Here is a 25,880-nt window from a genome sequence, read left to right on the forward strand (position 1 = left end):
AAATGTACTTATATGTCCTCGTTTGTTTGGCTAAGGTTGGTGTGTATTTCGAACAGAAAGTAAGCAAGCATTAGAACTAGATTTAGAGGCGAATATGGTCGGGTAATGGCGACTGAATTGATGTCAACGGCCATACCACATAGAACTCACCCGGTCTCGTCAGCTCCCGGAAGTTAAGCTATGTCGGGTCCCGTTAGTACTTGGATGGGTGACCGCTTGGGAATACGGGATGCTGTTGGCATGGTGTAATTTTATTTTTGCTCCCCAAGTTAGATGAGACATGGAATATAATGTATTCTTTAGGTATTAGTTGAAAAGGGTATTGCTGGGACTTTGATTAATGATACCATATATTGTAGAACGCATGTTTGTTTGATCTCGGTAGTTTTAACGACAAAAAAAAAGATAGAGGTTTGGCTATTTTGTTGAGGCTGTTGCATGACGCCCACTCACTGGCACGATCCCACTACTGCCGAACACGGGAACTTTTGGCTGCTAGGTTTCCCTCCTGACCCACTACGCTCCTCCTTAGCTAACCTGCACCTACTAGATTCCTCTAGCAGATCCATGCTGATGTCAAGCTTAGTGCGGGCACCTGATCAACATGCGGTATCACGAAACAGGGCTCCTAAACTCAAGCCATCCACTCTACCAAGCCTCCCCGAAGCAGGATTATAGGTGCACGCCAAACACCCAGCTGATAAATGGGCTCTCAATCGATAATACATTACTGTAATAAATTGATTTGATGAGCACGCGGATTCTTTATTGTGTCCAAAATTGGTCTCGTCACTTGTTCTATAACTATTAAAGAGCTTCTCGGTGTTTCAATAAATGAACAAAATGCAAGACCTGACAATGTATGTACTGTGTGCGTCAAGTATTGCAAATCTCAATTTAATATTCCGAAATATCGATCTATGCACTGTAATTTACGCCAAAGCTCATTGATCGTACAAACCTTATTTAGAGTTCTGCAAAATAACATTGCATTTAAGATCATACTTCACAGGATCATTTCTGTAGTATATCTTGACTTGTTTCCCACCAGAAACTTGTCTCCTTTCAACCCACGATGACGAGTTAAGACGCTGGTTTCTGAGCGTGAAACAGGCTGTGAGTGTAGCTGTCTCGACAGCATCAAACACAGTCATTGAGGACCGTTTCCGTTAAATCCATGTGAAATAGCGGAAGGAAACTAGCGTGTTCAGAGTGGTTGAGATGATAAAACAAATTTAAATTCTTGAAAATCTAAAGAGATAAATCTTAATAATAATTCCAGGTATTCGTGTCCTTAAATCATCTGCTTGTATGGCAAAATAAATTGTGAAAGTGAGGTTGGTCAATTTGAGGATGTGTCATGACTTTATGATCGTATTGCATTCTTTTAGTTATTGTTATTTAATCATGATTAATTATCGTTCAGAGCTTTTGTCGTCAGGTGGCGTGGCAAAGCCATATTCTGAAAAAAAAGGACCTAGTGTGATAACGAGAGTAAAATTTGCAACGCCTTCAGCGTAAATTGTATCTCCCTTAATACAGTATGAGCATAATAAAACAAATGAAAATGAACTTTATAAGCATCAAGTGGTCGCGTCTGGAAAAATGAACAACTCAATATTTTATAGCATTTCTTGAATGTTTTGAGTGATATGAGTATTCTTCGTACACCACCGGAAATGTGTTGAACCTCAGTGGTTATTTTGGGCAGTAATCCTTGTAACATTATCGCTTCTCGGCCTTTTGGCTAAGATCAAAGTGTAGTATCTGTTCTTATCAGCTTAATATCTGATACGGGTTCAAATGGACCCCAGAATATTAAACTGATTTTTGGCATACGGTGGGAATACAGTGCTTGCACTGCTCCCGCCACGGGTTGACCCGGTATTGCAGTACCTCCGGGATCGGCTCACCCTCTATGAGGGAGAACATATTGAATAAAACAGAAATTGTCTTAGCACCGTATAATAAAAGACCATGTATAATTGCAAAACTGTCATGTAGACATGTTTGTAATTTTTTCTAATTGTATTTTTTTCGTAATATCAAGAAAAGCATAAAAAAATACGTACTTGATTGTGTTAACTAATTAGTACTGTTCATCTTTCGATGTGATGTTTTTTTTTAAAATATGAAGATGCGTGTATTTTCATATGAAAAGTCGATTTTCTTATTTTCTTATTTGCCAATTGGACGACCAAATGAAAAAAAACAAGCAATTTGTTTCTTGAAAAGTATTTGCAAAGATCAAGACCATGAAATAAATACTGAGCTTTATTTACTATATTTTGCTCGAGTTCGTAATTCAAGTCGATGAAAGAAAGTGGGTGGTATTCTCTAAACGTCAGTCAAATACTTGAACACTCTTTGTCAATATTGTTCTGCTGTATACAAAGTATTAAACAAAGTGAAAAAGCATCCACAATCATACTTACCTGGCTCAGAGGCAACCATGATCACCAAGGTGGTTCCTCCAGGGCGAGGCCTTTCCATTGCACTAAGGATGGGCTGACCCTTGCGATTAATCCAAATGTGATTAACTCGGGAGTACAATTTTTGGTAGTGGGGGACTGCGTTCGCGCCGTTCCCTGAACACACTATAAATGTAAGAAAAATTCTTGTCATCTGCCGGAAGTTGAACTAAATCTGGTCCCGTTAGTAAACGGTAGGGTTGACCGCTTGGGAATACGCGAAGCATCAGATTTTCTTTCTGGGAAGAAACAACAAAGTAATGAAATTCATGTTTAGCTACTTTAATATAAATCATCATGGCCAATGGATTGGCCGTGATCGTCTAGTGGTTAGGACCCTACGTTGTGGTACCTACTAGATATGAATCCGTAGTAACCCAGGTTCGAATCCTGGTCACGGCACTGAAAACTGATTTTTCACGTCAACACGCAGATTAACTATAAATTTTGTTTGGTTGGAAAGTAATGCTCGCTCACTTCAATAGTTCATAATGTGAAAAACAATTTGGAATGAAAACCTGAAATTCCCCCTCCCTTTTTTTGTGTGTGCAGGAAGTTGTTGAAATGTATGGAAGAAAAATACACATTTACAGAATTTCAAGTATTTGACCCGATATTAAGACAAAAATTATTTCATGTATGTAATGAACTGTCCCCTGTTGGTATTAGTCCAATGGGAGATGGAAATTAAAATTTGCCTAGGGTAATCTAAATGAATATTTCTGAACGAAATTGTTGGTCCAACACGTCCAAGCAGAACGAATTCAGCAAATGCTTAAGTAGACTTGCTTTTCTGATTATAATTTAGCTTTGCGCAGTGGCAATATCATAACCAATGAGGGTCTCCCGAGGTGTGATTATTGCTAGTTGAAAACTTTAACCAATACCCCGCCACGATGAAGTGAAATAATCTTTGTCGTCGGCAATTTTTGATAGCTCCATCAGGAGCATTTCAGCGTACAAGAAAAAAAAAATTACAGTCAGTTAGAAAAATTGGAGTGTTGCATAGTGTGTTTATAACATTAAACGGTGAAAGTGAAATCGTATAAGTGATTTTTGTTTCCATTTAGTTGGTATTGCACGTCAGACAAGGCTGATTAATTCGTTCGCTGAAGGCCATTAATATCAGTCAGTTGGAACATTGTGAACACGGGGAAAATATTTGAAAAGGTGATTCCAAATGACAAGGTGAAAAGATTCCACCATGTTTAAAGGGGAAGTTCAATAAATTGTTAACCGCTGTAGGGTGAATGTCGGGGTAAACATCTGATCCCACCACCTACGTGTTGGGCTTGTACCATAAAGATCGTTCATTTTTTTCAAAAATAACACTGCGCACAACTGTTTCGTTCAAAAACATGTTAACGAGCTTTATACATGATATTTACTTTAAAATAACTGTACCCATTGATAAAGAATTGCACAAGGATTTTGATATGTAAACGCATGTTTCGAAAAAAAACCTTACAAGCGCACTTCAAAATTTTGAAATGAATATAAATACAAGGCATACCACTGTTATTTACTCTGGTTTCTAATCAATACCCGGATAAATCTTTCGCCTTTTACTAAAGATTTCCGTGGTTAGGAGCATTGATGAGTCTATATGACTTATTTTTTTAACGCCCGGTCTTCTGATTGGGCACTTTGAATAAATGAAAAATTAAAAACGTCTGTATGCGGAAACAAAGATATTCTACTACTACATACTGACAACATTTGTAAAATGACAAACTGATAGTTTTTCGGTGGTTTTGGTAAGATTAGTGTGTATTTCAAAAAGATAAATCTCAAGCACAAGTAATAGATTAGAGGCGAATATGGTCGGGTAATTGCGTCTAGTTTAATGTCAACGGCCATACCACATAGAACTCACCCGGTCTCGTCAGCTCCCGGAAGTTAAGCTATGTCGGGTCCCGTTAGTACTTGGATGGGTGACCGCTTGGGAATACGGGATGCTGTTGGCATGGAATTATTTTATTTTTGTGAATCCAATTGAATTGAAGTGCTTCCCAAGATGGGTGATACTACATGGACTACAATGTATTATTTTGGCATTAGTTGAAAATGGAAGGAACGTATTTTTTACTGGATATTGCCTACTAGACGTCCTCCAACCTCTTTGTTGCTGAAAGATATTTGAAACGCCGTGCGCGAAGCGCACGGCACAGCCGAGAGGCTACTAGACGTCCTCCAACCTCTTTGTTGCTGAAAGATATTTGAAACGCCGTGCGCGAAGCGCACGGCACAGCCGAGAGGCTTGTACGTTGGTGGTTTCTTCGGGCAGCTCTATCTAATCTCTCTGGCTCTGAGATCCTTATGCAACGCAAGCTAAGTAAAGCGCGAAGCGCACGGCACAGCCGAGAGGCTTGTACGTTGGTGGTTTCTTCGGGCAGCTCTATCTAATCTCTCTGACTCTGAGATCCTTATGCAACGCAAGCTAAGTAAGGGAAGCAATCGTTAGCCTTATGACACTTGGATTGTTGGCTCATTGATCGGACATCCCCGGAACGAGAAAATTAAAAATGACAGTTAGCCAAAAATAGTGGCGTTTGGAAATATTATCAAATTTTATATTCGGTTGTCCATTGACAAATGTACTTATATGTCCTCGTTTGTTTGGCTAAGGTTGGTGTGTATTTCGAACAGAAAGTAAGCAAGCATTAGAACTAGATTTAGAGGCGAATATGGTCGGGTAATGGCGACTGAATTGATGTCAACGGCCATACCACATAGAACTCACCCGGTCTCGTCAGCTCCCGGAAGTTAAGCTATGTCGGGTCCCGTTAGTACTTGGATGGTTGACCGCTTGGGAATACGGGATGCTGTTGGCATGGTGTAATTTTATTTTTGCTCCCCAAGTTAGATGAGACATGGAATATAATGTATTCTTTAGGTATTAGTTGAAAAGGGTATTGCTGGGACTTTGATTAATGATACCATATATTGTAGAACGCATGTTTGTTTGATCTCGGTAGTTTTAACGACAAAAAAAAAGATAGAGGTTTGGCTATTTTGTTGAGGCTGTTGCATGACGCCCACTCACTGGCACGATCCCACTACTGCCGAACACGGGAACTTTTGGCTGCTAGGTTTCCCTCCTGACCCACTACGCTCCTCCTTAGCTAACCTGCACCTACTAGATTCCTCTAGCAGATCCATGCTGATGTCAAGCTTAGTGCGGGCACCTGATCAACATGCGGTATCACGAAACAGGGCTCCTAAACTCAAGCCATCCACTCTACCAAGCCTCCCCGAAGCAGGATTATAGGTGCACGCCAAACACCCAGCTGATAAATGGGCTCTCAATCGATAATACATTACTGTAATAAATTGATTTGATGAGCACGCGGATTCTTTATTGTGTCCAAAATTGGTCTCGTCACTTGTTCTATAACTATTAAAGAGCTTCTCGGTGTTTCAATAAATGAACAAAATGCAAGACCTGACAATGTATGTACTGTGTGCGTCAAGTATTGCAAATCTCAATTTAATATTCCGAAATATCGATCTATGCACTGTAATTTACGCCAAAGCTCATTGATCGTACAAACCTTATTTAGAGTTCTGCAAAATAACATTGCATTTAAGATCATACTTCACAGGATCATTTCTGTAGTATATCTTGACTTGTTTCCCACCAGAAACTTGTCTCCTTTCAACCCACGATGACGAGTTAAGACGCTGGTTTCTGAGCGTGAAACAGGCTGTGAGTGTAGCTGTCTCGACAGCATCAAACACAGTCATTGAGGACCGTTTCCGTTAAATCCATGTGAAATAGCGGAAGGAAACTAGCGTGTTCAGAGTGGTTGAGATGATAAAACAAATTTAAATTCTTGAAAATCTAAAGAGATAAATCTTAATAATAATTCCAGGTATTCGTGTCCTTAAATCATCTGCTTGTATGGCAAAATAAATTGTGAAAGTGAGGTTGGTCAATTTGAGGATGTGTCATGACTTTATGATCGTATTGCATTCTTTTAGTTATTGTTATTTAATCATGATTAATTATCGTTCAGAGCTTTTGTCGTCAGGTGGCGTGGCAAAGCCATATTCTGAAAAAAAAGGACCTAGTGTGATAACGAGAGTAAAATTTGCAACGCCTTCAGCGTAAATTGTATCTCCCTTAATACAGTATGAGCATAATAAAACAAATGAAAATGAACTTTATAAGCATCAAGTGGTCGCGTCTGGAAAAATGAACAACTCAATATTTTATAGCATTTCTTGAATGTTTTGAGTGATATGAGTATTCTTCGTACACCACCGGAAATGTGTTGAACCTCAGTGGTTATTTTGGGCAGTAATCCTTGTAACATTATCGCTTCTCGGCCTTTTGGCTAAGATCAAAGTGTAGTATCTGTTCTTATCAGCTTAATATCTGATACGGGTTCAAATGGACCCCAGAATATTAAACTGATTTTTGGCATACGGTGGGAATACAGTGCTTGCACTGCTCCCGCCACGGGTTGACCCGGTATTGCAGTACCTCCGGGATCGGCTCACCCTCTATGAGGGAGAACATATTGAATAAAACAGAAATTGTCTTAGCACCGTATAATAAAAGACCATGTATAATTGCAAAACTGTCATGTAGACATGTTTGTAATTTTTTCTAATTGTATTTTTTTCGTAATATCAAGAAAAGCATAAAAAAATACGTACTTGATTGTGTTAACTAATTAGTACTGTTCATCTTTCGATGTGATGTTTTTTTTTAAAATATGAAGATGCGTGTATTTTCATATGAAAAGTCGATTTTCTTATTTTCTTATTTGCCAATTGGACGACCAAATGAAAAAAAACAAGCAATTTGTTTCTTGAAAAGTATTTGCAAAGATCAAGACCATGAAATAAATACTGAGCTTTATTTACTATATTTTGCTCGAGTTCGTAATTCAAGTCGATGAAAGAAAGTGGGTGGTATTCTCTAAACGTCAGTCAAATACTTGAACACTCTTTGTCAATATTGTTCTGCTGTATACAAAGTATTAAACAAAGTGAAAAAGCATCCACAATCATACTTACCTGGCTCAGAGGCAACCATGATCACCAAGGTGGTTCCTCCAGGGCGAGGCCTTTCCATTGCACTAAGGATGGGCTGACCCTTGCGATTAATCCAAATGTGATTAACTCGGGAGTACAATTTTTGGTAGTGGGGGACTGCGTTCGCGCCGTTCCCTGAACACACTATAAATGTAAGAAAAATTCTTGTCATCTGCCGGAAGTTGAACTAAATCTGGTCCCGTTAGTAAACGGTAGGGTTGACCGCTTGGGAATACGCGAAGCATCAGATTTTCTTTCTGGGAAGAAACAACAAAGTAATGAAATTCATGTTTAGCTACTTTAATATAAATCATCATGGCCAATGGATTGGCCGTGATCGTCTAGTGGTTAGGACCCTACGTTGTGGTACCTACTAGATATGAATCCGTAGTAACCCAGGTTCGAATCCTGGTCACGGCACTGAAAACTGATTTTTCACGTCAACACGCAGATTAACTATAAATTTTGTTTGGTTGGAAAGTAATGCTCGCTCACTTCAATAGTTCATAATGTGAAAAACAATTTGGAATGAAAACCTGAAATTCCCCCTCCCTTTTTTTGTGTGTGCAGGAAGTTGTTGAAATGTATGGAAGAAAAATACACATTTACAGAATTTCAAGTATTTGACCCGATATTAAGACAAAAATTATTTCATGTATGTAATGAACTGTCCCCTGTTGGTATTAGTCCAATGGGAGATGGAAATTAAAATTTGCCTAGGGTAATCTAAATGAATATTTCTGAACGAAATTGTTGGTCCAACACGTCCAAGCAGAACGAATTCAGCAAATGCTTAAGTAGACTTGCTTTTCTGATTATAATTTAGCTTTGCGCAGTGGCAATATCATAACCAATGAGGGTCTCCCGAGGTGTGATTATTGCTAGTTGAAAACTTTAACCAATACCCCGCCACGATGAAGTGAAATAATCTTTGTCGTCGGCAATTTTTGATAGCTCCATCAGGAGCATTTCAGCGTACAAGAAAAAAAAAATTACAGTCAGTTAGAAAAATTGGAGTGTTGCATAGTGTGTTTATAACATTAAACGGTGAAAGTGAAATCGTATAAGTGATTTTTGTTTCCATTTAGTTGGTATTGCACGTCAGACAAGGCTGATTAATTCGTTCGCTGAAGGCCATTAATATCAGTCAGTTGGAACATTGTGAACACGGGGAAAATATTTGAAAAGGTGATTCCAAATGACAAGGTGAAAAGATTCCACCATGTTTAAAGGGGAAGTTCAATAAATTGTTAACCGCTGTAGGGTGAATGTCGGGGTAAACATCTGATCCCACCACCTACGTGTTGGGCTTGTACCATAAAGATCGTTCATTTTTTTCAAAAATAACACTGCGCACAACTGTTTCGTTCAAAAACATGTTAACGAGCTTTATACATGATATTTACTTTAAAATAACTGTACCCATTGATAAAGAATTGCACAAGGATTTTGATATGTAAACGCATGTTTCGAAAAAAAACCTTATAAGCGCACTTCAAAATTTTGAAATGAATATAAATACAAGGCATACCACTGTTATTTACTCTGGTTTCTAATCAATACCCGGATAAATCTTTCGCCTTTTACTAAAGATTTCCGTGGTTAGGAGCATTGATGAGTCTATATGACTTATTTTTTTAACGCCCGGTCTTCTGATTGGGCACTTTGAATAAATGAAAAATTAAAAACGTCTGTATGCGGAAACAAAGATATTCTACTACTACATACTGACAACATTTGTAAAATGACAAACTGATAGTTTTTCGGTGGTTTTGGTAAGATTAGTGTGTATTTCAAAAAGATAAATCTCAAGCACAAGTAATAGATTAGAGGCGAATATGGTCGGGTAATTGCGTCTAGTTTAATGTCAACGGCCATACCACATAGAACTCACCCGGTCTCGTCAGCTCCCGGAAGTTAAGCTATGTCGGGTCCCGTTAGTACTTGGATGGGTGACCGCTTGGGAATACGGGATGCTGTTGGCATGGAATTATTTTATTTTTGTGAATCCAATTGAATTGAAGTGCTTCCCAAGATGGGTGATACTACATGGACTACAATGTATTATTTTGGCATTAGTTGAAAATGGAAGGAACGTATTTTTTACTGGATATTGCCTACTAGACGTCCTCCAACCTCTTTGTTGCTGAAAGATATTTGAAACGCCGTGCGCGAAGCGCACGGCACAGCCGAGAGGCTACTAGACGTCCTCCAACCTCTTTGTTGCTGAAAGATATTTGAAACGCCGTGCGCGAAGCGCACGGCACAGCCGAGAGGCTTGTACGTTGGTGGTTTCTTCGGGCAGCTCTATCTAATCTCTCTGGCTCTGAGATCCTTATGCAACGCAAGCTAAGTAAAGCGCGAAGCGCACGGCACAGCCGAGAGGCTTGTACGTTGGTGGTTTCTTCGGGCAGCTCTATCTAATCTCTCTGACTCTGAGATCCTTATGCAACGCAAGCTAAGTAAGGGAAGCAATCGTTAGCCTTATGACACTTGGATTGTTGGCTCATTGATCGGACATCCCCGGAACGAGAAAATTAAAAATGACAGTTAGCCAAAAATAGTGGCGTTTGGAAATATTATCAAATTTTATATTCGGTTGTCCATTGACAAATGTACTTATATGTCCTCGTTTGTTTGGCTAAGGTTGGTGTGTATTTCGAACAGAAAGTAAGCAAGCATTAGAACTAGATTTAGAGGCGAATATGGTCGGGTAATGGCGACTGAATTGATGTCAACGGCCATACCACATAGAACTCACCCGGTCTCGTCAGCTCCCGGAAGTTAAGCTATGTCGGGTCCCGTTAGTACTTGGATGGTTGACCGCTTGGGAATACGGGATGCTGTTGGCATGGTGTAATTTTATTTTTGCTCCCCAAGTTAGATGAGACATGGAATATAATGTATTCTTTAGGTATTAGTTGAAAAGGGTATTGCTGGGACTTTGATTAATGATACCATATATTGTAGAACGCATGTTTGTTTGATCTCGGTAGTTTTAACGACAAAAAAAAAGATAGAGGTTTGGCTATTTTGTTGAGGCTGTTGCATGACGCCCACTCACTGGCACGATCCCACTACTGCCGAACACGGGAACTTTTGGCTGCTAGGTTTCCCTCCTGACCCACTACGCTCCTCCTTAGCTAACCTGCACCTACTAGATTCCTCTAGCAGATCCATGCTGATGTCAAGCTTAGTGCGGGCACCTGATCAACATGCGGTATCACGAAACAGGGCTCCTAAACTCAAGCCATCCACTCTACCAAGCCTCCCCGAAGCAGGATTATAGGTGCACGCCAAACACCCAGCTGATAAATGGGCTCTCAATCGATAATACATTACTGTAATAAATTGATTTGATGAGCACGCGGATTCTTTATTGTGTCCAAAATTGGTCTCGTCACTTGTTCTATAACTATTAAAGAGCTTCTCGGTGTTTCAATAAATGAACAAAATGCAAGACCTGACAATGTATGTACTGTGTGCGTCAAGTATTGCAAATCTCAATTTAATATTCCGAAATATCGATCTATGCACTGTAATTTACGCCAAAGCTCATTGATCGTACAAACCTTATTTAGAGTTCTGCAAAATAACATTGCATTTAAGATCATACTTCACAGGATCATTTCTGTAGTATATCTTGACTTGTTTCCCACCAGAAACTTGTCTCCTTTCAACCCACGATGACGAGTTAAGACGCTGGTTTCTGAGCGTGAAACAGGCTGTGAGTGTAGCTGTCTCGACAGCATCAAACACAGTCATTGAGGACCGTTTCCGTTAAATCCATGTGAAATAGCGGAAGGAAACTAGCGTGTTCAGAGTGGTTGAGATGATAAAACAAATTTAAATTCTTGAAAATCTAAAGAGATAAATCTTAATAATAATTCCAGGTATTCGTGTCCTTAAATCATCTGCTTGTATGGCAAAATAAATTGTGAAAGTGAGGTTGGTCAATTTGAGGATGTGTCATGACTTTATGATCGTATTGCATTCTTTTAGTTATTGTTATTTAATCATGATTAATTATCGTTCAGAGCTTTTGTCGTCAGGTGGCGTGGCAAAGCCATATTCTGAAAAAAAAGGACCTAGTGTGATAACGAGAGTAAAATTTGCAACGCCTTCAGCGTAAATTGTATCTCCCTTAATACAGTATGAGCATAATAAAACAAATGAAAATGAACTTTATAAGCATCAAGTGGTCGCGTCTGGAAAAATGAACAACTCAATATTTTATAGCATTTCTTGAATGTTTTGAGTGATATGAGTATTCTTCGTACACCACCGGAAATGTGTTGAACCTCAGTGGTTATTTTGGGCAGTAATCCTTGTAACATTATCGCTTCTCGGCCTTTTGGCTAAGATCAAAGTGTAGTATCTGTTCTTATCAGCTTAATATCTGATACGGGTTCAAATGGACCCCAGAATATTAAACTGATTTTTGGCATACGGTGGGAATACAGTGCTTGCACTGCTCCCGCCACGGGTTGACCCGGTATTGCAGTACCTCCGGGATCGGCTCACCCTCTATGAGGGAGAACATATTGAATAAAACAGAAATTGTCTTAGCACCGTATAATAAAAGACCATGTATAATTGCAAAACTGTCATGTAGACATGTTTGTAATTTTTTCTAATTGTATTTTTTTCGTAATATCAAGAAAAGCATAAAAAAATACGTACTTGATTGTGTTAACTAATTAGTACTGTTCATCTTTCGATGTGATGTTTTTTTTTTAAATATGAAGATGCGTGTATTTTCATATGAAAAGTCGATTTTCTTATTTTCTTATTTGCCAATTGGACGACCAAATGAAAAAAAACAAGCAATTTGTTTCTTGAAAAGTATTTGCAAAGATCAAGACCATGAAATAAATACTGAGCTTTATTTACTATATTTTGCTCGAGTTCGTAATTCAAGTCGATGAAAGAAAGTGGGTGGTATTCTCTAAACGTCAGTCAAATACTTGAACACTCTTTGTCAATATTGTTCTGCTGTATACAAAGTATTAAACAAAGTGAAAAAGCATCCACAATCATACTTACCTGGCTCAGAGGCAACCATGATCACCAAGGTGGTTCCTCCAGGGCGAGGCCTTTCCATTGCACTAAGGATGGGCTGACCCTTGCGATTAATCCAAATGTGATTAACTCGGGAGTACAATTTTTGGTAGTGGGGGACTGCGTTCGCGCCGTTCCCTGAACACACTATAAATGTAAGAAAAATTCTTGTCATCTGCCGGAAGTTGAACTAAATCTGGTCCCGTTAGTAAACGGTAGGGTTGACCGCTTGGGAATACGCGAAGCATCAGATTTTCTTTCTGGGAAGAAACAACAAAGTAATGAAATTCATGTTTAGCTACTTTAATATAAATCATCATGGCCAATGGATTGGCCGTGATCGTCTAGTGGTTAGGACCCTACGTTGTGGTACCTACTAGATATGAATCCGTAGTAACCCAGGTTCGAATCCTGGTCACGGCACTGAAAACTGATTTTTCACGTCAACACGCAGATTAACTATAAATTTTGTTTGGTTGGAAAGTAATGCTCGCTCACTTCAATAGTTCATAATGTGAAAAACAATTTGGAATGAAAACCTGAAATTCCCCCTCCCTTTTTTTGTGTGTGCAGGAAGTTGTTGAAATGTATGGAAGAAAAATACACATTTACAGAATTTCAAGTATTTGACCCGATATTAAGACAAAAATTATTTCATGTATGTAATGAACTGTCCCCTGTTGGTATTAGTCCAATGGGAGATGGAAATTAAAATTTGCCTAGGGTAATCTAAATGAATATTTCTGAACGAAATTGTTGGTCCAACACGTCCAAGCAGAACGAATTCAGCAAATGCTTAAGTAGACTTGCTTTTCTGATTATAATTTAGCTTTGCGCAGTGGCAATATCATAACCAATGAGGGTCTCCCGAGGTGTGATTATTGCTAGTTGAAAACTTTAACCAATACCCCGCCACGATGAAGTGAAATAATCTTTGTCGTCGGCAATTTTTGATAGCTCCATCAGGAGCATTTCAGCGTACAAGAAAAAAAAATTACAGTCAGTTAGAAAAATTGGAGTGTTGCATAGTGTGTTTATAACATTAAACGGTGAAAGTGAAATCGTATAAGTGATTTTTGTTTCCATTTAGTTGGTATTGCACGTCAGACAAGGCTGATTAATTCGTTCGCTGAAGGCCATTAATATCAGTCAGTTGGAACATTGTGAACACGGGGAAAATATTTGAAAAGGTGATTCCAAATGACAAGGTGAAAAGATTCCACCATGTTTAAAGGGGAAGTTCAATAAATTGTTAACCGCTGTAGGGTGAATGTCGGGGTAAACATCTGATCCCACCACCTACGTGTTGGGCTTGTACCATAAAGATCGTTCATTTTTTTCAAAAATAACACTGCGCACAACTGTTTCGTTCAAAAACATGTTAACGAGCTTTATACATGATATTTACTTTAAAATAACTGTACCCATTGATAAAGAATTGCACAAGGATTTTGATATGTAAACGCATGTTTCGAAAAAAAACCTTACAAGCGCACTTCAAAATTTTGAAATGAATATAAATACAAGGCATACCACTGTTATTTACTCTGGTTTCTAATCAATACCCGGATAAATCTTTCGCCTTTTACTAAAGATTTCCGTGGTTAGGAGCATTGATGAGTCTATATGACTTATTTTTTTAACGCCCGGTCTTCTGATTGGGCACTTTGAATAAATGAAAAATTAAAAACGTCTGTATGCGGAAACAAAGATATTCTACTACTACATACTGACAACATTTGTAAAATGACAAACTGATAGTTTTTCGGTGGTTTTGGTAAGATTAGTGTGTATTTCAAAAAGATAAATCTCAAGCACAAGTAATAGATTAGAGGCGAATATGGTCGGGTAATTGCGTCTAGTTTAATGTCAACGGCCATACCACATAGAACTCACCCGGTCTCGTCAGCTCCCGGAAGTTAAGCTATGTCGGGTCCCGTTAGTACTTGGATGGGTGACCGCTTGGGAATACGGGATGCTGTTGGCATGGAATTATTTTATTTTTGTGAATCCAATTGAATTGAAGTGCTTCCCAAGATGGGTGATACTACATGGACTACAATGTATTATTTTGGCATTAGTTGAAAATGGAAGGAACGTATTTTTTACTGGATATTGCCTACTAGACGTCCTCCAACCTCTTTGTTGCTGAAAGATATTTGAAACGCCGTGCGCGAAGCGCACGGCACAGCCGAGAGGCTTGTACGTTGGTGGTTTCTTCGGGCAGCTCTATCTAATCTCTCTGGCTCTGAGATCCTTATGCAACGCAAGCTAAGTAAAGCGCGAAGCGCACGGCACAGCCGAGAGGCTTGTACGTTGGTGGTTTCTTCGGGCAGCTCTATCTAATCTCTCTGACTCTGAGATCCTTATGCAACGCAAGCTAAGTAAGGGAAGCAATCGTTAGCCTTATGACACTTGGATTGTTGGCTCATTGATCGGACATCCCCGGAACGAGAAAATTAAAAATGACAGTTAGCCAAAAATAGTGGCGTTTGGAAATATTATCAAATTTTATATTCGGTTGTCCATTGACAAATGTACTTATATGTCCTCGTTTGTTTGGCTAAGGTTGGTGTGTATTTCGAACAGAAAGTAAGCAAGCATTAGAACTAGATTTAGAGGCGAATATGGTCGGGTAATGGCGACTGAATTGATGTCAACGGCCATACCACATAGAACTCACCCGGTCTCGTCAGCTCCCGGAAGTTAAGCTATGTCGGGTCCCGTTAGTACTTGGATGGGTGACCGCTTGGGAATACGGGATGCTGTTGGCATGGTGTAATTTTATTTTTGCTCCCCAAGTTAGATGAGACATGGAATATAATGTATTCTTTAGGTATTAGTTGAAAAGGGTATTGCTGGGACTTTGATTAATGATACCATATATTGTAGAACGCATGTTTGTTTGATCTCGGTAGTTTTAACGACAAAAAAAAAGATAGAGGTTTGGCTATTTTGTTGAGGCTGTTGCATGACGCCCACTCACTGGCACGATCCCACTACTGCCGAACACGGGAACTTTTGGCTGCTAGGTTTCCCTCCTGACCCACTACGCTCCTCCTTAGCTAACCTGCACCTACTAGATTCCTCTAGCAGATCCATGCTGATGTCAAGCTTAGTGCGGGCACCTGATCAACATGCGGTATCACGAAACAGGGCTCCTAAACTCAAGCCATCCACTCTACCAAGCCTCCCCGAAGCAGGATTATAGGTGCACGCCAAACACCCAGCTGATAAATGGGCTCTCAATCGATAATACATTACTGTAATAAATTGATTTGATGAGCACGCGGATTCTTTATTGTGTCCAAAATTGGTCTCGTCACTTGTTCTATAACTATTAAAGAGCTTCTCGGTGTTTCAATAAATGAACAAAATGCAAGACCTGACAATGTATGTACTGTGTGCGTCAAGTATTGCAAATCTCAATTTAATATTCCGAAATATCGATCTATGCACTGTAATTTACGCCAAAGCTCATTGATCGTACAAACCTTATTTAGAGTTCTGCAAAATAACATTGCATTTAAGATCATACTTCACAGGATCATTTCTGTAGTATATCTTGACTTGTTTCCCACCAGAAACTTGTCTCCTTTCAACCCACGATGACGAGTTAAGACGCTGGTTTCTGAGCGTGAAACAGGCTGTGAGTGTAGCTGTCTCGACAGCATCAAACACAGTCATTGAGGACCGTTTCCGTTAAATCCATGTGAAATAGCGGAAGGAAACTAGCGTGTTCAGAGTGGTTGAGATGATAAAACAAATTTAAATTCTTGAAAATCTAAAGAGATAAATCTTAATAATAATTCCAGGTATTCGTGTCCTTAAATCATCTGCTTGTATGGCAAAATAAATTGTGAAAGTGAGGTTGGTCAATTTGAGGATGTGTCATGACTTTATGATCGTATTGCATTCTTTTAGTTATTGTTATTTAATCATGATTAATTATCGTTCAGAGCTTTTGTCGTCAGGTGGCGTGGCAAAGCCATATTCTGAAAAAAAAGGACCTAGTGTGATAACGAGAGTAAAATTTGCAACGCCTTCAGCGTAAATTGTATCTCCCTTAATACAGTATGAGCATAATAAAACAAATGAAAATGAACTTTATAAGCATCAAGTGGTCGCGTCTGGAAAAATGAACAACTCAATATTTTATAGCATTTCTTGAATGTTTTGAGTGATATGAGTATTCTTCGTACACCACCGGAAATGTGTTGAACCTCAGTGGTTATTTTGGGCAGTAATCCTTGTAACATTATCGCTTCTCGGCCTTTTGGCTAAGATCAAAGTGTAGTATCTGTTCTTATCAGCTTAATATCTGATACGGGTTCAAATGGACCCCAGAATATTAAACTGATTTTTGGCATACGGTGGGAATACAGTGCTTGCACTGCTCCCGCCACGGGTTGACCCGGTATTGCAGTACCTCCGGGATCGGCTCACCCTCTATGAGGGAGAACATATTGAATAAAACAGAAATTGTCTTAGCACCGTATAATAAAAGACCATGTATAATTGCAAAACTGTCATGTAGACATGTTTGTAATTTTTTCTAATTGTATTTTTTTCGTAATATCAAGAAAAGCATAAAAAAATACGTACTTGATTGTGTTAACTAATTAGTACTGTTCATCTTTCGATGTGATGTTTTTTTTTAAAATATGAAGATGCGTGTATTTTCATATGAAAAGTCGATTTTCTTATTTTCTTATTTGCCAATTGGACGACCAAATGAAAAAAAACAAGCAATTTGTTTCTTGAAAAGTATTTGCAAAGATCAAGACCATGAAATAAATACTGAGCTTTATTTACTATATTTTGCTCGAGTTCGTAATTCAAGTCGATGAAAGAAAGTGGGTGGTATTCTCTAAACGTCAGTCAAATACTTGAACACTCTTTGTCAATATTGTTCTGCTGTATACAAAGTATTAAACAAAGTGAAAAAGCATCCACAATCATACTTACCTGGCTCAGAGGCAACCATGATCACCAAGGTGGTTCCTCCAGGGCGAGGCCTTTCCATTGCACTAAGGATGGGCTGACCCTTGCGATTAATCCAAATGTGATTAACTCGGGAGTACAATTTTTGGTAGTGGGGGACTGCGTTCGCGCCGTTCCCTGAACACACTATAAATGTAAGAAAAATTCTTGTCATCTGCCGGAAGTTGAACTAAATCTGGTCCCGTTAGTAAACGGTAGGGTTGACCGCTTGGGAATACGCGAAGCATCAGATTTTCTTTCTGGGAAGAAACAACAAAGTAATGAAATTCATGTTTAGCTACTTTAATATAAATCATCATGGCCAATGGATTGGCCGTGATCGTCTAGTGGTTAGGACCCTACGTTGTGGTACCTACTAGATATGAATCCGTAGTAACCCAGGTTCGAATCCTGGTCACGGCACTGAAAACTGATTTTTCACGTCAACACGCAGATTAACTATAAATTTTGTTTGGTTGGAAAGTAATGCTCGCTCACTTCAATAGTTCATAATGTGAAAAACAATTTGGAATGAAAACCTGAAATTCCCCCTCCCTTTTTTTGTGTGTGCAGGAAGTTGTTGAAATGTATGGAAGAAAAATACACATTTACAGAATTTCAAGTATTTGACCCGATATTAAGACAAAAATTATTTCATGTATGTAATGAACTGTCCCCTGTTGGTATTAGTCCAATGGGAGATGGAAATTAAAATTTGCCTAGGGTAATCTAAATGAATATTTCTGAACGAAATTGTTGGTCCAACACGTCCAAGCAGAACGAATTCAGCAAATGCTTAAGTAGACTTGCTTTTCTGATTATAATTTAGCTTTGCGCAGTGGCAATATCATAACCAATGAGGGTCTCCCGAGGTGTGATTATTGCTAGTTGAAAACTTTAACCAATACCCCGCCACGATGAAGTGAAATAATCTTTGTCGTCGGCAATTTTTGATAGCTCCATCAGGAGCATTTCAGCGTACAAGAAAAAAAAAATTACAGTCAGTTAGAAAAATTGGAGTGTTGCATAGTGTGTTTATAACATTAAACGGTGAAAGTGAAATCGTATAAGTGATTTTTGTTTCCATTTAGTTGGTATTGCACGTCAGACAAGGCTGATTAATTCGTTCGCTGAAGGCCATTAATATCAGTCAGTTGGAACATTGTGAACACGGGGAAAATATTTGAAAAGGTGATTCCAAATGACAAGGTGAAAAGATTCCACCATGTTTAAAGGGGAAGTTCAATAAATTGTTAACCGCTGTAGGGTGAATGTCGGGGTAAACATCTGATCCCACCACCTACGTGTTGGGCTTGTACCATAAAGATCGTTCATTTTTTTCAAAAATAACACTGCGCACAACTGTTTCGTTCAAAAACATGTTAACGAGCTTTATACATGATATTTACTTTAAAATAACTGTACCCATTGATAAAGAATTGCACAAGGATTTTGATATGTAAACGCATGTTTCGAAAAAAAACCTTACAAGCGCACTTCAAAATTTTGAAATGAATATAAATACAAGGCATACCACTGTTATTTACTCTGGTTTCTAATCAATACCCGGATAAATCTTTCGCCTTTTACTAAAGATTTCCGTGGTTAGGAGCATTGATGAGTCTATATGACTTATTTTTTTAACGCCCGGTCTTCTGATTGGGCACTTTGAATAAATGAAAAATTAAAAACGTCTGTATGCGGAAACAAAGATATTCTACTACTACATACTGACAACATTTGTAAAATGACAAACTGATAGTTTTTCGGTGGTTTTGGTAAGATTAGTGTGTATTTCAAAAAGATAAATCTCAAGCACAAGTAATAGATTAGAGGCGAATATGGTCGGGTAATTGCGTCTAGTTTAATGTCAACGGCCATACCACATAGAACTCACCCGGTCTCGTCAGCTCCCGGAAGTTAAGCTATGTCGGGTCCCGTTAGTACTTGGATGGGTGACCGCTTGGGAATACGGGATGCTGTTGGCATGGAATTATTTTATTTTTGTGAATCCAATTGAATTGAAGTGCTTCCCAAGATGGGTGATACTACATGGACTACAATGTATTATTTTGGCATTAGTTGAAAATGGAAGGAACGTATTTTTTACTGGATATTGCCTACTAGACGTCCTCCAACCTCTTTGTTGCTGAAAGATATTTGAAACGCCGTGCGCGAAGCGCACGGCACAGCCGAGAGGCTACTAGACGTCCTCCAACCTCTTTGTTGCTGAAAGATATTTGAAACGCCGTGCGCGAAGCGCACGGCACAGCCGAGAGGCTTGTACGTTGGTGGTTTCTTCGGGCAGCTCTATCTAATCTCTCTGGCTCTGAGATCCTTATGCAACGCAAGCTAAGTAAAGCGCGAAGCGCACGGCACAGCCGAGAGGCTTGTACGTTGGTGGTTTCTTCGGGCAGCTCTATCTAATCTCTCTGACTCTGAGATCCTTATGCAACGCAAGCTAAGTAAGGGAAGCAATCGTTAGCCTTATGACACTTGGATTGTTGGCTCATTGATCGGACATCCCCGGAACGAGAAAATTAAAAATGACAGTTAGCCAAAAATAGTGGCGTTTGGAAATATTATCAAATTTTATATTCGGTTGTCCATTGACAAATGTACTTATATGTCCTCGTTTGTTTGGCTAAGGTTGGTGTGTATTTCGAACAGAAAGTAAGCAAGCATTAGAACTAGATTTAGAGGCGAATATGGTCGGGTAATGGCGACTGAATTGATGTCAACGGCCATACCACATAGAACTCACCCGGTCTCGTCAGCTCCCGGAAGTTAAGCTATGTCGGGTCCCGTTAGTACTTGGATGGGTGACCGCTTGGGAATACGGGATGCTGTTGGCATGGTGTAATTTTATTTTTGCTCCCCAAGTTAGATGAGACATGGAATATAATGTATTCTTTAGGTATTAGTTGAAAAGGGTATTGCTGGGACTTTGATTAATGATACCATATATTGTAGAACGCATGTTTGTTTGATCTCGGTAGTTTTAACGACAAAAAAAAAGATAGAGGTTTGGCTATTTTGTTGAGGCTGTTGCATGACGCCCACTCACTGGCACGATCCCACTACTGCCGAACACGGGAACTTTTGGCTGCTAGGTTTCCCTCCTGACCCACTACGCTCCTCCTTAGCTAACCTGCACCTACTAGATTCCTCTAGCAGATCCATGCTGATGTCAAGCTTAGTGCGGGCACCTGATCAACATGCGGTATCACGAAACAGGGCTCCTAAACTCAAGCCATCCACTCTACCAAGCCTCCCCGAAGCAGGATTATAGGTGCACGCCAAACACCCAGCTGATAAATGGGCTCTCAATCGATAATACATTACTGTAATAAATTGATTTGATGAGCACGCGGATTCTTTATTGTGTCCAAAATTGGTCTCGTCACTTGTTCTATAACTATTAAAGAGCTTCTCGGTGTTTCAATAAATGAACAAAATGCAAGACCTGACAATGTATGTACTGTGTGCGTCAAGTATTGCAAATCTCAATTTAATATTCCGAAATATCGATCTATGCACTGTAATTTACGCCAAAGCTCATTGATCGTACAAACCTTATTTAGAGTTCTGCAAAATAACATTGCATTTAAGATCATACTTCACAGGATCATTTCTGTAGTATATCTTGACTTGTTTCCCACCAGAAACTTGTCTCCTTTCAACCCACGATGACGAGTTAAGACGCTGGTTTCTGAGCGTGAAACAGGCTGTGAGTGTAGCTGTCTCGACAGCATCAAACACAGTCATTGAGGACCGTTTCCGTTAAATCCATGTGAAATAGCGGAAGGAAACTAGCGTGTTCAGAGTGGTTGAGATGATAAAACAAATTTAAATTCTTGAAAATCTAAAGAGATAAATCTTAATAATAATTCCAGGTATTCGTGTCCTTAAATCATCTGCTTGTATGGCAAAATAAATTGTGAAAGTGAGGTTGGTCAATTTGAGGATGTGTCATGACTTTATGATCGTATTGCATTCTTTTAGTTATTGTTATTTAATCATGATTAATTATCGTTCAGAGCTTTTGTCGTCAGGTGGCGTGGCAAAGCCATATTCTGAAAAAAAAGGACCTAGTGTGATAACGAGAGTAAAATTTGCAACGCCTTCAGCGTAAATTGTATCTCCCTTAATACAGTATGAGCATAATAAAACAAATGAAAATGAACTTTATAAGCATCAAGTGGTCGCGTCTGGAAAAATGAACAACTCAATATTTTATAGCATTTCTTGAATGTTTTGAGTGATATGAGTATTCTTCGTACACCACCGGAAATGTGTTGAACCTCAGTGGTTATTTTGGGCAGTAATCCTTGTAACATTATCGCTTCTCGGCCTTTTGGCTAAGATCAAAGTGTAGTATCTTATCTTATCAGCTTAATATCTGATACGGGCTTTCCTTTGGCCTCCAACTTCTTCTAACATTTCCTCTGCTCTCAATTCTTGACAGTTGGATAATCGCTTAGCCCGGCAACTGGCGAGAGGGTGTTTTTGCTGTAAACTACGCGGCGTTTCTACTGACGTCGGTCTTCCGGTATCCAATCCGGCCAGCAATTCCCTTCTCGTGTTTCATATTCCCACACACGCGCGTCCCGGTTAGGCCCACACATTAACCATAGCTCCTCGTTGGCTGGGAGTCAAATCCCCTGGAGATTCCTCTGAGTAATTAGTTTTTCTGTAAACTTTTTTCCTATTAAGTCAGTAGTAAACTTGCAGTAAACTCACTCTTATTCAGTCCCAAATTCGTACTTTTTAAAAGCAAATGCGGGGGTTGACTCTCACCCTCATCCCAACCTTGAGCCGATCCAGACGTCTGACTGTCTGGATTTGTTCTACCTTTCTGCAATGGCAGGGGCAGTTGTGGACTTCTTCGAGTTCAAAGCTTGTGATGGAACTATCTACTTACCTTGGCCTGTGCCCGATACGATTAAATGCTCTCTCTGCAAAATCGGAAAATACTCATCAAGATCACGAGTCCAAGATTCGGTCAGGCACATGTTCGCTAAACATGACGCGAGAGTTGCTCCCATGTACACTTGCAATTCGTGCGATCACGAGACTAGCGATGTTGTCATCGCTAGAAGGCATGAGAAAGGTTGTGGTGCACTTGATGAGAGCATCACTGTGGAAGGAACCACAATTATGGGTAATGAAGTCACGCTCATGTATCCAGGTGGCCCATGCCGATGCCCCTTATGCAAGTGGTACACAAAGGGTGAGGGAACAGTCGCGTTCCAGTCCATTGAACATCATCTGTTTAGAGTACATGGTCTCACTACAGTCCGCAGATGGCAATGTAGGAAATGCGAGGCAAATGGAGATGGATACTTCATTAAAACGCATTACAAAACACATCTAACAGAGACGCCAAAACCGTTTTCTCCAACTGTTCCCCTCCTCTCCCTCCCTCCTAACATTTCTAATAGAGAGTTTTTCAGAATTATCAATCTTGAACTGTCAACCACCTCTTGTCACACTCCAACTGTTGCTTCGAGACGCAATACTCCGAACAACACAGAAGGAGAGGGGACCTCACCCGTCCCCTCCTCTTCCTCTCCAGCTTCTCCAGTTTCATCTTCTTCTTCTTCTTATGCATCAAACACCTCCAAAGACTTGTCCACTCAACGCTCGAGTCCTTCTACTCCAAACATAATCTCAGAAAACAGTGAATCCCTTGACTCATCAATTTCCTCTTTCAATTCTCCGTCTTCATCAAAATCTTCCAACAACAATGATTCCTCTTACGAATCTCCAGCCTCATCTCCCAGCCAGCTTGGTAGATTGGTAGCTCCCGGAGACGCGGTGTGTCCACTAGAGGCGTTTAGGAGTGTTTGGGGCGTTAGGATAGAGGCTTGCAACACGGTACAGTGCCTCGACTCCACCCTCACTAAGTGCAGTGCCGAGTGGCTAAAACTTTCTGCCACACCGGAAGACTCGACCTCTTCTCAGAAACGACCGCCCCCTCCAAAGAAGCCACCAGACGCCCACCGAAAGCGAAGCCAAAACCGCCAGCAACAAAGAATCAGAAGATCCAAACAAACCCAAAACGACCAAAAGAGCAAAATTCAACGTCTATTTTCTTTGTATCCCCGCAGGGCTGTCAGGAAAATTCTCGAAGAAGAATCAACTGGATATTCTGGAACAAAAGAAACAGCGACTGCATTTTTGAAAAAAACCTACTGTCAGCCAGCTCCTTCTCGGGAGCAAGTGGAGTCAGCCCGTGCTCAATTCGACCACTGTGATTGGAAACAGACGACCGATGACGACATCAGGCTACTCTCAGCTCCCCCCAGTCTTAGCGAAATCAAGCTTAAACTCGGTAAAGCTGCTAACACTCCTCCAGGAAGGGATGGCCTTGAATATCGCCACCTCCGGTCTCTTGACGGTAATGGCGAGCTCCTAGCAACCATTTACCGGGCGGTGTGGTCTCTGGGTATCCCAGCCTGCTGGAAAACATCTCGAACCGTCCCTATCTTCAAGAAAGGAGATCCCTCTGATTATGGGAACTTCAGGCCAATATCCTTACTACCAACCATGTACAAGATATTTTCGGGTATAATATCGTCCAGGATAATGGCCACCGCCACGAGACTAGGATGGATTTCTCCAGAACAAAAGGGATTCCTTCCAGGAGTTAGGGGTATCCAAGAGCACACCCACATACTCCACACTGTGATTGAGCAGGCGAAACAGTCAAAAAGGAAGCTGGTGATTGCTTGGCTCGATCTCACCAACGCATTCGGATCAATACCTCATCCGATACTGAACAGCCTGTTCGAAAGCCTTCCGATACCAGACGAACTTCGCCGCATTCTGACCGATATCTACTCAAACAACATCATGGACTTTGCCGTCGGACAAGACTCAGTTCAAATCCATCCAACAGCTGGAGTCCGACAAGGAGATCCATTAAGCAGCGTCGTCTTCAATCTGGCGGCAGAACCGATCATCAGGACAGTAAAATCAAACAACAACGGGTTCGCAGTCTACCAGTCAAGAGTGTCCACTTCGTCCTACGCAGACGACATTGCCATCGCAGGATCTTCAGTCAGCGAAATCCAGGGAACTCTCAATGCCACCGAGAACACGGCAACCTCACTCGGCTTGAGATTTAATCCTAAAAAATGCACGTCACTCACACTCATTAACGGCAAATCTTCTGTAGATAACCCACTGAAACTTGGAGACTCCCAAATAAGGGCCCTAGCCGAGGACGAACAGGAAAACTATCTAGGGACTCCACTAGGCTCACGACTAACCTTCCGACCCACCACGTCACTTCTCGGAAATTTGATAAAGATTGGCGACTCCGGTTTGGCTCCCTGGCAAAAGCTGGAAGTGTACAGAAGTGTACTACTCCCATCACTTTCCCACCACCTCGCATCGGGAAGAGTCGAGAAAAGATCCCTCTACGACCTGGACGTCGCCTGCAGAGATTTTCTTCGCAAGGTAGCCTGTGTCCCTATGTCCGCTAACACTGCTTTTTTCTACTCAGATCGCCGCGTGGGAGGACTTGGAGTTCTCCCCCTCACAGACGAGGCTGACATTTGGACCCTGGCAAGAGCACTGCAACTCCTAGATAGCAAAGACAAGAACGTCAGTGAAGTGGCAATGGCACAACTAGAAGAAACCATCAAATTGGGATACGGCAGGAACGAGGTCCCTTTTCCACTTCCTATTAACGAGTACTTGGCAGGTTCCATGGAAAAGGGACTTGGAGCAATCCGACATGGAGGAGCATCGATGAACCTTTGGACCCGCGCAAGGAAGGCCTCGGGCTGTTTGAAGAGGATAAGGATTGATGTATCCGGCGAAGAGTACAGCAAAGTTATCGCCGATGACATCTCCACAATCTCCATCAAGGCAGTCAGAGGACTCCGAACCGCGATGAGGCAAAGGTGGACCAGCAGACTCCTGTCAGCTCAACAAGGAAAGACGGCAACCGGATTAGCTCTTGACATGGCCAAGGAGAACGCAGGTCTCTTATCATGCCGAACGCCACTGTCCTTCCAGGAATGGCACTTTCTCCACAAGGCTAGACTAGGGATACTGCCAGTCCGAGGTGGCCCAGGATCAAAGTCGACAGTCAAAACCTGTCGACTAGGTTGTACGAAGCTGGAAACCACAGACCATGTTGTTTGTGGGTGCCAGGTAAACTCCGCTCTTTCTATTAATCGTCATAATTCTATCTTAGGACTGATGGCGGAGGAAACGGAGAAACTTGGCCACACCGTCTCCGTCAACCTCGCCGTGGACAACTCCGGACTCAGACCAGACCTGGTGGTCACTTCCACCAACCCT

The 25,880-nt window shown here is 40.6% G+C and overlaps 34 non-coding genes and 1 pseudogene across 34 annotated transcripts; all 35 read left to right on the forward strand.

Moving 5' to 3' along the window:
• Window positions 1–122: 122 nt before the first annotated feature.
• On the forward strand, window positions 123–241 carry LOC124323009. Its single transcript, XR_006915258.1, has one exon. It is a non-coding gene; the product is annotated as a 5S ribosomal RNA (ribosomal RNA).
• Window positions 242–995: 754 nt separating this feature from the next.
• LOC124322512 lies at window positions 996–1,217 on the forward strand. The gene has a single exon (XR_006914793.1). It is a non-coding gene; the product is annotated as a small nucleolar RNA U3 (small nucleolar RNA).
• Window positions 1,218–1,727: 510 nt separating this feature from the next.
• Window positions 1,728–1,918, forward strand: LOC124322246. The gene has a single exon (XR_006914593.1). It is a non-coding gene; the product is annotated as a U2 spliceosomal RNA (small nuclear RNA).
• Window positions 1,919–2,427: 509 nt separating this feature from the next.
• Window positions 2,428–2,591, forward strand: LOC124322090. Its single transcript, XR_006914444.1, has one exon. It is a non-coding gene; the product is annotated as a U1 spliceosomal RNA (small nuclear RNA).
• Window positions 2,592–2,783: 192 nt separating this feature from the next.
• On the forward strand, window positions 2,784–2,873 carry Trnah-gug. Its single transcript is given in 2 exon segments — window positions 2,784–2,820; window positions 2,839–2,873. It is a non-coding gene; the product is annotated as a tRNA-His (tRNA).
• Window positions 2,874–3,277: 404 nt separating this feature from the next.
• On the forward strand, window positions 3,278–3,419 carry LOC124322721. Its single transcript, XR_006914989.1, has one exon. It is a non-coding gene; the product is annotated as a U4 spliceosomal RNA (small nuclear RNA).
• A 574-nt stretch (window positions 3,420–3,993) lies between these two features.
• Window positions 3,994–4,116, forward strand: LOC124322914. Its single transcript, XR_006915168.1, has one exon. It is a non-coding gene; the product is annotated as a U5 spliceosomal RNA (small nuclear RNA).
• A 203-nt stretch (window positions 4,117–4,319) lies between these two features.
• Window positions 4,320–4,438, forward strand: LOC124323010. Its single transcript, XR_006915259.1, has one exon. It is a non-coding gene; the product is annotated as a 5S ribosomal RNA (ribosomal RNA).
• Window positions 4,439–5,186: 748 nt separating this feature from the next.
• On the forward strand, window positions 5,187–5,305 carry LOC124323127. Its single transcript, XR_006915371.1, has one exon. It is a non-coding gene; the product is annotated as a 5S ribosomal RNA (ribosomal RNA).
• Window positions 5,306–6,059: 754 nt separating this feature from the next.
• On the forward strand, window positions 6,060–6,281 carry LOC124322513. Its single transcript, XR_006914794.1, has one exon. It is a non-coding gene; the product is annotated as a small nucleolar RNA U3 (small nucleolar RNA).
• A 510-nt stretch (window positions 6,282–6,791) lies between these two features.
• Window positions 6,792–6,982, forward strand: LOC124322247. The gene has a single exon (XR_006914594.1). It is a non-coding gene; the product is annotated as a U2 spliceosomal RNA (small nuclear RNA).
• A 509-nt stretch (window positions 6,983–7,491) lies between these two features.
• On the forward strand, window positions 7,492–7,655 carry LOC124322091. The gene has a single exon (XR_006914445.1). It is a non-coding gene; the product is annotated as a U1 spliceosomal RNA (small nuclear RNA).
• A 192-nt stretch (window positions 7,656–7,847) lies between these two features.
• Window positions 7,848–7,937, forward strand: Trnah-gug. Its single transcript is given in 2 exon segments — window positions 7,848–7,884; window positions 7,903–7,937. It is a non-coding gene; the product is annotated as a tRNA-His (tRNA).
• A 404-nt stretch (window positions 7,938–8,341) lies between these two features.
• On the forward strand, window positions 8,342–8,483 carry LOC124322723. Its single transcript, XR_006914991.1, has one exon. It is a non-coding gene; the product is annotated as a U4 spliceosomal RNA (small nuclear RNA).
• A 574-nt stretch (window positions 8,484–9,057) lies between these two features.
• LOC124322915 lies at window positions 9,058–9,180 on the forward strand. The gene has a single exon (XR_006915169.1). It is a non-coding gene; the product is annotated as a U5 spliceosomal RNA (small nuclear RNA).
• A 203-nt stretch (window positions 9,181–9,383) lies between these two features.
• Window positions 9,384–9,502, forward strand: LOC124323011. The gene has a single exon (XR_006915260.1). It is a non-coding gene; the product is annotated as a 5S ribosomal RNA (ribosomal RNA).
• A 748-nt stretch (window positions 9,503–10,250) lies between these two features.
• LOC124323128 lies at window positions 10,251–10,369 on the forward strand. The gene has a single exon (XR_006915372.1). It is a non-coding gene; the product is annotated as a 5S ribosomal RNA (ribosomal RNA).
• A 754-nt stretch (window positions 10,370–11,123) lies between these two features.
• Window positions 11,124–11,345, forward strand: LOC124322514. The gene has a single exon (XR_006914795.1). It is a non-coding gene; the product is annotated as a small nucleolar RNA U3 (small nucleolar RNA).
• A 510-nt stretch (window positions 11,346–11,855) lies between these two features.
• LOC124322248 lies at window positions 11,856–12,046 on the forward strand. The gene has a single exon (XR_006914595.1). It is a non-coding gene; the product is annotated as a U2 spliceosomal RNA (small nuclear RNA).
• Window positions 12,047–12,555: 509 nt separating this feature from the next.
• On the forward strand, window positions 12,556–12,719 carry LOC124322092. The gene has a single exon (XR_006914446.1). It is a non-coding gene; the product is annotated as a U1 spliceosomal RNA (small nuclear RNA).
• A 192-nt stretch (window positions 12,720–12,911) lies between these two features.
• Trnah-gug lies at window positions 12,912–13,001 on the forward strand. Its single transcript is given in 2 exon segments — window positions 12,912–12,948; window positions 12,967–13,001. It is a non-coding gene; the product is annotated as a tRNA-His (tRNA).
• A 404-nt stretch (window positions 13,002–13,405) lies between these two features.
• On the forward strand, window positions 13,406–13,547 carry LOC124322724. Its single transcript, XR_006914992.1, has one exon. It is a non-coding gene; the product is annotated as a U4 spliceosomal RNA (small nuclear RNA).
• A 573-nt stretch (window positions 13,548–14,120) lies between these two features.
• Window positions 14,121–14,243, forward strand: LOC124322916. Its single transcript, XR_006915170.1, has one exon. It is a non-coding gene; the product is annotated as a U5 spliceosomal RNA (small nuclear RNA).
• Window positions 14,244–14,446: 203 nt separating this feature from the next.
• LOC124323012 lies at window positions 14,447–14,565 on the forward strand. The gene has a single exon (XR_006915261.1). It is a non-coding gene; the product is annotated as a 5S ribosomal RNA (ribosomal RNA).
• Window positions 14,566–15,233: 668 nt separating this feature from the next.
• LOC124323013 lies at window positions 15,234–15,352 on the forward strand. The gene has a single exon (XR_006915262.1). It is a non-coding gene; the product is annotated as a 5S ribosomal RNA (ribosomal RNA).
• Window positions 15,353–16,106: 754 nt separating this feature from the next.
• LOC124322515 lies at window positions 16,107–16,328 on the forward strand. Its single transcript, XR_006914796.1, has one exon. It is a non-coding gene; the product is annotated as a small nucleolar RNA U3 (small nucleolar RNA).
• A 510-nt stretch (window positions 16,329–16,838) lies between these two features.
• Window positions 16,839–17,029, forward strand: LOC124322249. The gene has a single exon (XR_006914596.1). It is a non-coding gene; the product is annotated as a U2 spliceosomal RNA (small nuclear RNA).
• Window positions 17,030–17,538: 509 nt separating this feature from the next.
• LOC124322093 lies at window positions 17,539–17,702 on the forward strand. Its single transcript, XR_006914447.1, has one exon. It is a non-coding gene; the product is annotated as a U1 spliceosomal RNA (small nuclear RNA).
• Window positions 17,703–17,894: 192 nt separating this feature from the next.
• On the forward strand, window positions 17,895–17,984 carry Trnah-gug. Its single transcript is given in 2 exon segments — window positions 17,895–17,931; window positions 17,950–17,984. It is a non-coding gene; the product is annotated as a tRNA-His (tRNA).
• Window positions 17,985–18,388: 404 nt separating this feature from the next.
• On the forward strand, window positions 18,389–18,530 carry LOC124322725. The gene has a single exon (XR_006914993.1). It is a non-coding gene; the product is annotated as a U4 spliceosomal RNA (small nuclear RNA).
• Window positions 18,531–19,104: 574 nt separating this feature from the next.
• LOC124322917 lies at window positions 19,105–19,227 on the forward strand. The gene has a single exon (XR_006915171.1). It is a non-coding gene; the product is annotated as a U5 spliceosomal RNA (small nuclear RNA).
• Window positions 19,228–19,430: 203 nt separating this feature from the next.
• LOC124323014 lies at window positions 19,431–19,549 on the forward strand. Its single transcript, XR_006915263.1, has one exon. It is a non-coding gene; the product is annotated as a 5S ribosomal RNA (ribosomal RNA).
• A 748-nt stretch (window positions 19,550–20,297) lies between these two features.
• LOC124323016 lies at window positions 20,298–20,416 on the forward strand. The gene has a single exon (XR_006915265.1). It is a non-coding gene; the product is annotated as a 5S ribosomal RNA (ribosomal RNA).
• A 754-nt stretch (window positions 20,417–21,170) lies between these two features.
• Window positions 21,171–21,392, forward strand: LOC124322516. Its single transcript, XR_006914797.1, has one exon. It is a non-coding gene; the product is annotated as a small nucleolar RNA U3 (small nucleolar RNA).
• Window positions 21,393–21,902: 510 nt separating this feature from the next.
• Window positions 21,903–22,024, forward strand: LOC124322349 (annotated as a pseudogene).
• Window positions 22,025–25,880: the final 3,856 nt, after the last annotated feature.

This window comes from Daphnia pulicaria, chromosome 1 (assembly GCF_021234035.1).
Source record: "Daphnia pulicaria isolate SC F1-1A chromosome 1, SC_F0-13Bv2, whole genome shotgun sequence".
Taxonomy (NCBI): Eukaryota; Metazoa; Arthropoda; class Branchiopoda; order Diplostraca; family Daphniidae; genus Daphnia; species Daphnia pulicaria.